Source organism: Peromyscus maniculatus, chromosome 22, assembly GCF_049852395.1.
Source record: "Peromyscus maniculatus bairdii isolate BWxNUB_F1_BW_parent chromosome 22, HU_Pman_BW_mat_3.1, whole genome shotgun sequence".
NCBI classification, from domain to species: Eukaryota; Metazoa; Chordata; class Mammalia; order Rodentia; family Cricetidae; genus Peromyscus; species Peromyscus maniculatus.
In genome coordinates this window covers 57,043,481-57,052,320 of record NC_134873.1, presented here as the reverse complement: position 1 = coordinate 57,052,320, position 8,840 = coordinate 57,043,481, and the positions used below count along the sequence as shown (strand labels likewise).

General features: G+C 44.0%; 1 long non-coding RNA gene across 1 annotated transcript; it reads left to right on the top strand.

Annotated features, from left to right (window-relative positions):
• The first annotated feature begins 304 nt into the window (after positions 1-304).
• On the top strand, positions 305-3,966 carry LOC143270208 (uncharacterized). The gene is made up of 4 exons (XR_013047234.1): positions 305-1,041; positions 1,476-1,616; positions 2,345-2,589; positions 3,704-3,966. It is a non-coding gene; the product is annotated as an uncharacterized LOC143270208 (long non-coding RNA).
• Positions 3,967-8,840: the final 4,874 nt, after the last annotated feature.

The following is an 8,840-nucleotide window of genomic DNA, read 5'->3' as shown; positions in this document are numbered from 1 at the left end:
AGCTCAAGGTCAACACAAACACAGCAGATTCCTACTTCAAAGAACAAATAATCTAACAAATAAGCAAGCAAAGTCAGTGTTTTGTACGTGATCAATGCATGGCTTGGAGGAGCCAGTTGAGGTCCCACAGCAGGCCACAAAGGTCTAACTGTAAATGAGAACCACGACTTCTAAATCCATGGGTGTCATACAGGATGTGAATTTGCCTGAGTTGGACCTTAATCCCCATGGCTCCATGTGCCGAGAGGTGGCTCCTTTAAGAGGCGATGAGCTCACAAGGGCTCTACCTTCCTTCGTGAATGAAGTAACAGATGACTGACGTCACAGAATCAACTTTTTGTTAAAAGGCTGAGCATGCCCCCCTTTGCCCCACCCCCACCTCTATCCCTGCCCTACCTTCTACTGTGGGATGACACAGCGTGAAGGCCCATGGGAGATGCGGGCCGCTCCACCTCTCCAGCCTCTAGACCTATAAGAATCTGTGGTTTTAATAATCGACTCAGTCTTCGATATCCTATTACAGCAACATAAAACAGAACAAGACACCATTAGGCGAAGACTCGCTACCCCTGCAGCTCCCCCCTGCACCCCTCCAGTCAGCGGGAAGGCAGCTGTTCTGTTTTGTAATTAATGTTCCCCGGGAGATTCACGGGCATCCGGCCCCACCATGTCCAAGAACAAGGATTTAGGAATCGCTTTTGAGACAAGGCCACGTTAGGGGCGACTCCCTCGTCTGTCCTTGGAGCTCGATCTCTAAGGGAAGGTAGAAGGGTCTCCCGGCCTACCGCTCGCATGCCTGTTTTCCCTCTCAATCATCTGGCTGGAAAAAGAAAGGAACACAAAATGGTTTCACATCCGTGAATGAACTTCAGTACTAGTATCTCAAAGTAAACTCTTGTGGTTATTATTTTAAATCCAGAGATAATAGTGGAGGCCTTTGAGCGACTCACAACCAGTCCACCCAGAATGCCCCACACCCATTAAAAGCAGCATTATTAAAAACAGCAGCTACTGGGCGTGCTTAGAAACGACTCTTCTCCAGTAAATAACTTGGAATGTTTTTATTTTAGAATATCAAAGGGAGTCTGGACCACATTAGAGCTAATTGACTACATATTTCCATGAGCAGAAATGAAGCTATATTTTAGTTATAAGGACACTGACCACAATGTCTTTAATGCTGGTTACCAGCCTTTTGAAAAGAAGGAGGGGGGTAGGAGTGGGGGGGGGTGCAAAATGTAAGTGGCGCATGAAATTTCAGCCTTACTCTGAACTCTAAATCTTACCTCTAGCTCTAGGAGAGGATGGGGACGGTAATATGAACATTTTGGCCTGATCCGGTGACAGCAGCCTTGGGGCTGTGGTCCGCCTTGAGAAGGTCTTCTGCAGATAGACACATTCTCCTGAGCAATTGTCTCCCTCTGGCCCTCTCTCTTCCTCCCTCCTCTGTTCCCCCTCTCTCCCCTCCTTCACAGGAGATGATGGTCATGGCAGGCTAGACTGCTAGGAAACAGTGAATTCTGAAAGCCTGAGCATCCGTACATTGCTGTGCCATTCCTGAAGTTAAGAAGTAGATCTTTCTCTTTGTGGTTTTCATAATTGCTTCGTGTTCCACGGTAATTGGGCTTAATAAGCATTATTTATTTTATGACCTAGCCAATCAGTTCTGGGCTTAGCTGGAGGAGGAGAGTTGTGGGGGTGGGGAGTAGGGGTTCCAGGGGGAACCCCCTGTCTTCAGCCTCCTCATGGATGGCTCCCCAGTTCTCAGAGGTGGGGCTGCCAGTGAGACCACATCCAGCACCCCTCCTCCCAGGCTGGTGTCTTCCCTGTTTACTTTGTTGGTGAGTAAATCACTCAGCTGGGGACTTCTTGAACTCTAGGCTGTGGGTGGCCTTGATTAAATCCTCTAGGAAAGAAAGAAAAGAGAGAGAAAAAGATCCTAATTATCCAGAACCCTTGGACAAGTGAGGAAGTCAGTGGAAATTTCCCACATAACCAAGAATTCCTTTTGATTCTGAGCTTTAAACTTTTATTTTTTGCCATTTCAGATGGAAAATTAAGTCAAATGAATAACACCTTTCCCGGTGTTCTTAAACAATGGACATAATTCAAAAAAACCTCTGCCTAGTTTTTACAAGGATAGTTTGTCACACTGACTTGTAATAGAAAGATGACCTCCGAGGTTAGAGGCATGGAAGATGATTTATTTTTATATTAAGTGACCCAGGTGTGTGTGTGTGTGTGTGTGTGTGTGTGTGTGTGTGTGTGTGTGTGTGTGTGTCCTTCAGTGCTTCTTTTCTTTTCTTCTTTTTTAAATTAGTTTTTCCTAAAACCTCTCTCGTAGCCATCAGCTTTCCTGCCACAGCCATCCCGTCCCCTGTCCTCAAGTGTGGCCTCTGTGGGAATTAGGAGAGCCAGGTTCTTCACACCTAGTGTAAAGGTTAACCGGGTCTGAGAGCGAACACAGTGTCAGAAGGCTGGATGCATATGTGTCATACTGAGCGAAGCTCCGTAACGATTGCCAGCTTTCTGTATAGGACATGTCAGAAAGCTGAATTCTAGAAAACAGGTATCATCGCAACTTTCCGGGTAAGAGATATTCTAAAACTCAGACGGGATGTGCCCGGATTCATGACTTTTCTGTTGCTGTGATAAAACACTACAAAGACAACTTATAGAAGGAAAAAAAAAGAGTTTATTATTACAGAAAAAGGGGTGGGGCTTATGGTTCTAGAGAGAGAAGAGTTCATCATGGCAGGGAATCGTGCACCAGGCAGTAGACATGGTAGCAGAACAGTCAAGAGTTCACATCTCAAACCCCAAACAGGAAGCAGAGAACAAATTGGGAAAGACACATGGCTTTTAAACCTCAAACTTGCATGCCATGACATATTTCCTCCAGCAAGGCTACACCTCCTCAGCCTCCCAGACAGCACCACCCTGGGGACCAAGTGTTCAAACGCCTGAGACTTAGGGGACACCTCATTCAACCTCAGGCGCTCAGCAGTAGAGCAGGTGCTAGCATGCTTGAAACCCTGGGTTCAATGTGCAACCCATTTTAAAGAAAGAGAGAGAGAGAGAGAGAGAGAGAGAGAGAGAGAGAAAGAAAGAAAGAAAAAGAAAGCAAGCAAGCAAAGATAAGAGTGTAAGGTGAGATCTAATTTATAATAAGAAATTTTCTTTTTCTGATGAAAGTAATATGTGCCAGTTTTTTAAATAACTAAATTTTATAATGATATACAATATTGCAAAGAATCTCTTCATATTCTCCTCTTCCCTTGCCATCCCAAATAACTACTCACGAGAAGTACACAGGTGTGTTAGCTATTCAAGTACTAGCTAGTCACATACTTTTAAAAACATAAATTAGGATCTCATGCCTTACATATTTTAGTATACTTAATCTATCTTAAATACTTCATGATTCAGCCCATTTTTAGTTACTTTATTACTTTTAGCTACAGTTTAGTATTCCTTAAAGAAGTTGCATGATGGATAGAATCCAGTTTTTCAACACCGAAAATCAACAATGATGGGTAGGTAGGTGGCACATGTCAGCAGTCCCAGCCTTGGGGAGGGAGGGTGAGGCAGGAGGATGGTAACTTTGGAGTCAGCCTGAGTTACATAGAGAGACCCTACATCTTGATTAGCTTTTCTTATCGCCGTGACAAAATGCCTATAAAATGATGTCGCTTACATTTAGAGCAGGTTTTCCCTCTTGTCTCTGAAAACCATCTCGCAGACTGTCTCAGCTACTTCTCCGTCATTGTGACAAACTATTCCAGCAAAAGCCACTGAGGTAAAGAAGAGTGTATCTGGGCTCTCAGTTCGAGGTACCTTCCTTCACGATTGAGAAGTCAAGTCAGGAAATCAGTTCAGCAAGTCACCTTGCATCTGTAGTCGGCAAGAACAAAACAATAATAATAAATAAAGGCATGTGCTTGTACCTTCTCCTTTTTATAGAAATCAGGACCCCAGTGCAGGGAACAGCTGTCACCTTTAGTGGGCTAATCGAGATAATCTCCCACAGGCATTCTAGATCTCATCAAGTTGACAATTGACATTAGCCTCCATAACTTTTCACCCTGTTCAGGTGTGGATATGAAGTGCATGCCTCCACACTCCGTGAATTCTCACACCATTTCTAAGATTTGTACTTGTTTCTCTCGGAGTTTCAAGTGTATTGCCACATTACACGCAACTCGCCACCTCTCTTGCAACACTGTAACTAATCGGTTTCTCTCTCGTCTACATTTTTGTTTGTTTGTTTGTTTTTCAAGACAGGTTTCTCTGTGTAACAGCCCTGACTGTCCTGGAACTCACTTTGTAGACCAGGCTGGCTTCAAACTCACAGAGATCCCCCTGCCTCCGCCTCCCATGTGCTGTCATTAAAGGCCTATGCCATCACTGCCCAGTTCTTCCATATGTTTTTAAAAAGTGGCTCCCTGTGCTGCCCAGGCTAGTCATTAACTCCTGGGAGCCAGAAAAACTTGCCTCACCCTCCCAAAGGGCTAGTACTACAGGCACAGGCCACTGCATACAACATTTTATTGGCTGTCTTATCTAATTTTTTCAAAAAATGAATGTTAAGCAATGACAGTAATAGTAAATATTCTTGTTTTGTTTATTTTAATGGAAACATTCCCACTGCTTTTCTGTTGTGATGCTGAGTCATAACATGACTTGAAACACACTTATCTGTTATATTATAGAAGTATTCTAATGTTCTTAATTTTTTTTTACAAAGGCATCAAGAACATTAACGGCTATATGCAATCTGCTTCCTAGGTATGTGTGACCTAATGCAAGATTCTTAACTTTGCTAGGCTTTTAGCAACCTGCTCTATGAAATGAAGGTGATAGATAGGTCATGATATCATTCACTGAGTGAAAAGATGCATACAAACATGTCAGAGAGGGCCCATTACATAATAAAATAAATGTTTTTGTCAGTGTTATTATTTTACTGTGGATGAATGTTCAAATTTATTACATTTTTATTATGTATCTTTTACAGCAATCATGACTTTTCCCTCTTGACTACTCATACAGTGAATTATACTAATAGATTTTCTAAAATTGAATAAGCCCAAAATGAGTTCCACTTTGTCACAGTGGATTACTGGATTCTATTTGTTAAAAGCTTAACTAGATTTTTTTTTTTTACATTATGGTTAAAAACAAGATTACTCTGCTGCTTAGAGATGCAGGCTGTGCATGAGTATGTTCAAATTTGTGCAGTGTAGGAAGTATGTATCTCAGTCAGTGTTCTGTTTATTACTGTGAAGAGACACCAGGACCATGGCAACTCTCATAAAGGAAAGCATTTAACTGGGGCTGGCTTACAGTTTCAGAAGTTTAGTCCATCATCATCTTGGCAAGAAGCATGGCACACACAGGCAGACATGGAGAAGGAGCTGAGAGTTCTACATCTGCATCCACAGGCAGCAGGAAGAGAGAGCCATTGGGCCTGGCTTGGGCTTTTGAAACCTCAAAGCCCACCCCCAGGGACATACTTCCTCCAACAAGGCCACACATCTTAATCGGTTCAGATAGTGACACTCCCTAAGGATTCAAATCTGTGGGCCTATGGGGGCCATTCTTACTCAGACCACCACAGTTTGTTTATCTGATGTATGTATGGTGAGTATTTGTGGCCTGGAGAAGCACCAGGAGGAAGGCAGCCACTTTTGTAGGCATTCAGGGTTACAGGCCCAAGGAAAACACAATGTCCACGTGTCCTGGTGGACCCCATAGCACCGAGCCAGCTCCCAAAGCACCGAGGTTTTACAATAAACCACTCAGTTGATGGGCTCAGGAACAGGATATGGACTGATCAAACTAACTAATAGGGTTCATCCCACATCAATGCCTTCTTTATATACAGTATGAGCCAATCAGAATCACTCCGAACACAGAGTCTTGGAGCTCAGCACTGTTAGCAGCTCCCTGGTGAGTCCCCTCCTTGGTACAGGGAGTTGTTTCTGTGTTCCTCAATATTCCTGGCTTACTCACCCTTCTCGTGTTCTTGTTCATCATTCTTCATGATCACAAGCTGCTGGTTCCGAGCAGCTTTGGTGGCTGCTGAGGTTTGTTTTTTTTCTTTTGGCACCTAAACCCACTAAGAGCTGAAAAAAGCTCCATAGTGCTGCACACAAATATTCTCAGTGTCACACTAAAGTAACTCAACAAGGCACCTTCTTTTTGTGAAAATGGCCCTCCCTGACCCCAGCCAGGCTAGCAAAGCACTCAGGGTCAGGAAATTCGTTTTGCTTTTATTTTTCAACACAGGTGGTAACTGTGTCTTTCCCCGACTGCCTGGGCCCAGTGTCACAGTCTTTTGAGACAGGCTAGTTTTAAAAGAATAGGAGCAAAGAAAATGAAGGAGAGGAGAATGAAGTAGGTTGCTCTAGGCCAGTGGCTCTCAACCTTCCTAATGCCACAACCTGCTGTGGAATAATCCTTCTGTACACTGTGGAGACGTGTTGCTCTCATTGTTAATAAAGAGCTGATTCAACGATGGCATGCTGGGGAGAAGAAGGGAGGAATGAGAGGGGACATGATGAGACGCAGAGCAAGCAGGATGGGAAGTACATACATGAGGTAAATGAGCCTCTGCGGCAGCACATAGATGAATAGAAATGAGTTAATTTAAGTTATATGAGCTAGCTAAAAAACAAGCCTGAGCTATTGGCCAGGCATTTATAATTAATATTAAGTCTCTGTGTGGTATTTAGGGAATGCCTGCGGAATAGAAAAGTCTGCCTACAGTGACCCTTAAGTACAGTTCTTCATGTTGTGGTGACCACTAACCATAAAATTATTTTTCTTGCTACTTCATAACTATAGTTTTTCTACTGTCCTGAATCATAATGTAAATGTCTGTGTCTTTTGATGGCCTTAGGTGACCCCTGTGAAAGGGTCATCCTAACCCCAAAGAGACCTCAACCCACAGCTTGAGAACCACTGATCTAGGCCATCAAGTTCTAGGAATTCAGAGGGGTCTTTGTGTAAACAAAAGTTTTTCTGAGTGAGGCAGATTGTAAGATTTGAATTCCTTTGCATAAAAAGGGTGGTGGTTTGTGTACCTTTGAAAAATACAACAAACACAAAAACCATTTCTCATATTAGCTCTCAAAGAACCCCACCAAAGTGTGGTGTCGTGTGGGTCATGTATGTATGCAGACATATCTGTAATTATGTGGTGTGTGTGATGTGTTGTGTGTATGTGGGGGTGAACGGTGCTTGTGTGCAGTGTGTGATGTGCGCTATCTCTGTGAAGTTTGGGCACCAAGGGTGTGTTGGCTTCATATACTAAATAGGGGAATTTTCTCCTTATGCTCTGGATAAGTTAAATCTCAAAAAGAACATTTCTTTCTCAAAGGTTTAAAATTAGTAACTTGTTGAGTGATCTAAGACTAAGTGGCCCATGGCAGCTCTGTCGATTTCCCCCACAAATTGCATTTTTAAAAAAATCTCTGAGTCAATTTTAGTAAGAATGTCTTTGAAAATCATCCATTCATTCTTGTGTATTAGAAAATTAGAAACAGCTGTTTTGGATATAATATCAAATAATAGTGCCGTATATTAAAAAGCTGTCCTCACGTCAGTAGAAGAGAAAGAGCGGAGGAGCAATTTTGGCACTGAAAACATCATAAAATGGTCAGCAGGGGAACAGGTCCCCCTGGAGAACTGCTCCGTCTTCGACAAACAGAAACAGAGAAATCTGTGTTTGCTGTATTTACCACGGCTAGGTAGGTAGTAAGTAAACACCCACAAAGTGAATGGGATCCTGATCAGGGGACTAAATTCTCCCAACATGGCGCCTCTTGGGAAATCAGAGAAGGCTTTCCTTGGCCCTGCTCCCTGTGCCCAGTGCACACGTGCAGATGGAAGCTATGGGCGTGCTACACACTGGGCTTCATGGAATCAGAAAGACTTTGTGGAGAGGGAGGCCAAGACTGGGGTGAAAAAAGACAAGCCGTTCCTAAAGACTGCGTGAACGCACTCAGTGCCCGTATGGATTGGAGGGTGGGACAAGGGCTGTGCCTGATCCTTGCTGGGTGAGAAGGAAGTCCAGGCTCCAGAATGGGGAGCTCTGGGCCTCTGCCCTTCCTGGATGCTTGGGTGGATTTCCCTCCTTCTACCTTTGGCCTGATAAGATGGTACCAGGTTACTGTGCACAGGAGGATGTGCATGCACATGGGTACCAGCATTCCCTGGTAAATCTTGACTTTTCCTTCAGCTTCCTAAAGTCCCTTCCAGAACAGGGAAAGCTCTGTTCTTGGGCTCCACCTTGCTGACAGTTTCTCCCTGACATGGTGGGCCACTTCTCCAGCATGGAGACTGGAAGACCAACCCTAAACTCTCAAGGAGCTTAGACTCTTGGAGAATGTCCCACTCTCAATAGTGATAGTCCAGTTACTTCGGGCTGGCATTGTTTCCAGATAATACCTCTCTCTGTCCCTGGCCCTCCAGGGAACTCTAAAATGAAATGGGCTTCATTTGGTTGGCTTTGCAGTCAATTGGAGCCGTTAGAACTGCAAGGGATGTCATACCTGGAGAAATGGGTCCCTGGAGGCTGCTGAGAGGATGCTTTGGGCACACCAAGTTGTGATGGTTGATTTTATGTCAACTTGACTGGGCCATCGGGAGTACAATGCTAAGCTATGGATCCTCTTCCTGGCTGCTCATTGCAGACTCATTGGCTCTGTGATTCCTCAAACTGTACTCTAGGGGTGTTTCTAAAGGCTTTCTGGTTTTCCAGCCATCACACGTGGTAGTGGAAAGAGGTTTTGGAGCCAAGCAGGCCTTGGTTCAAAATTACAAACGTGCCAATT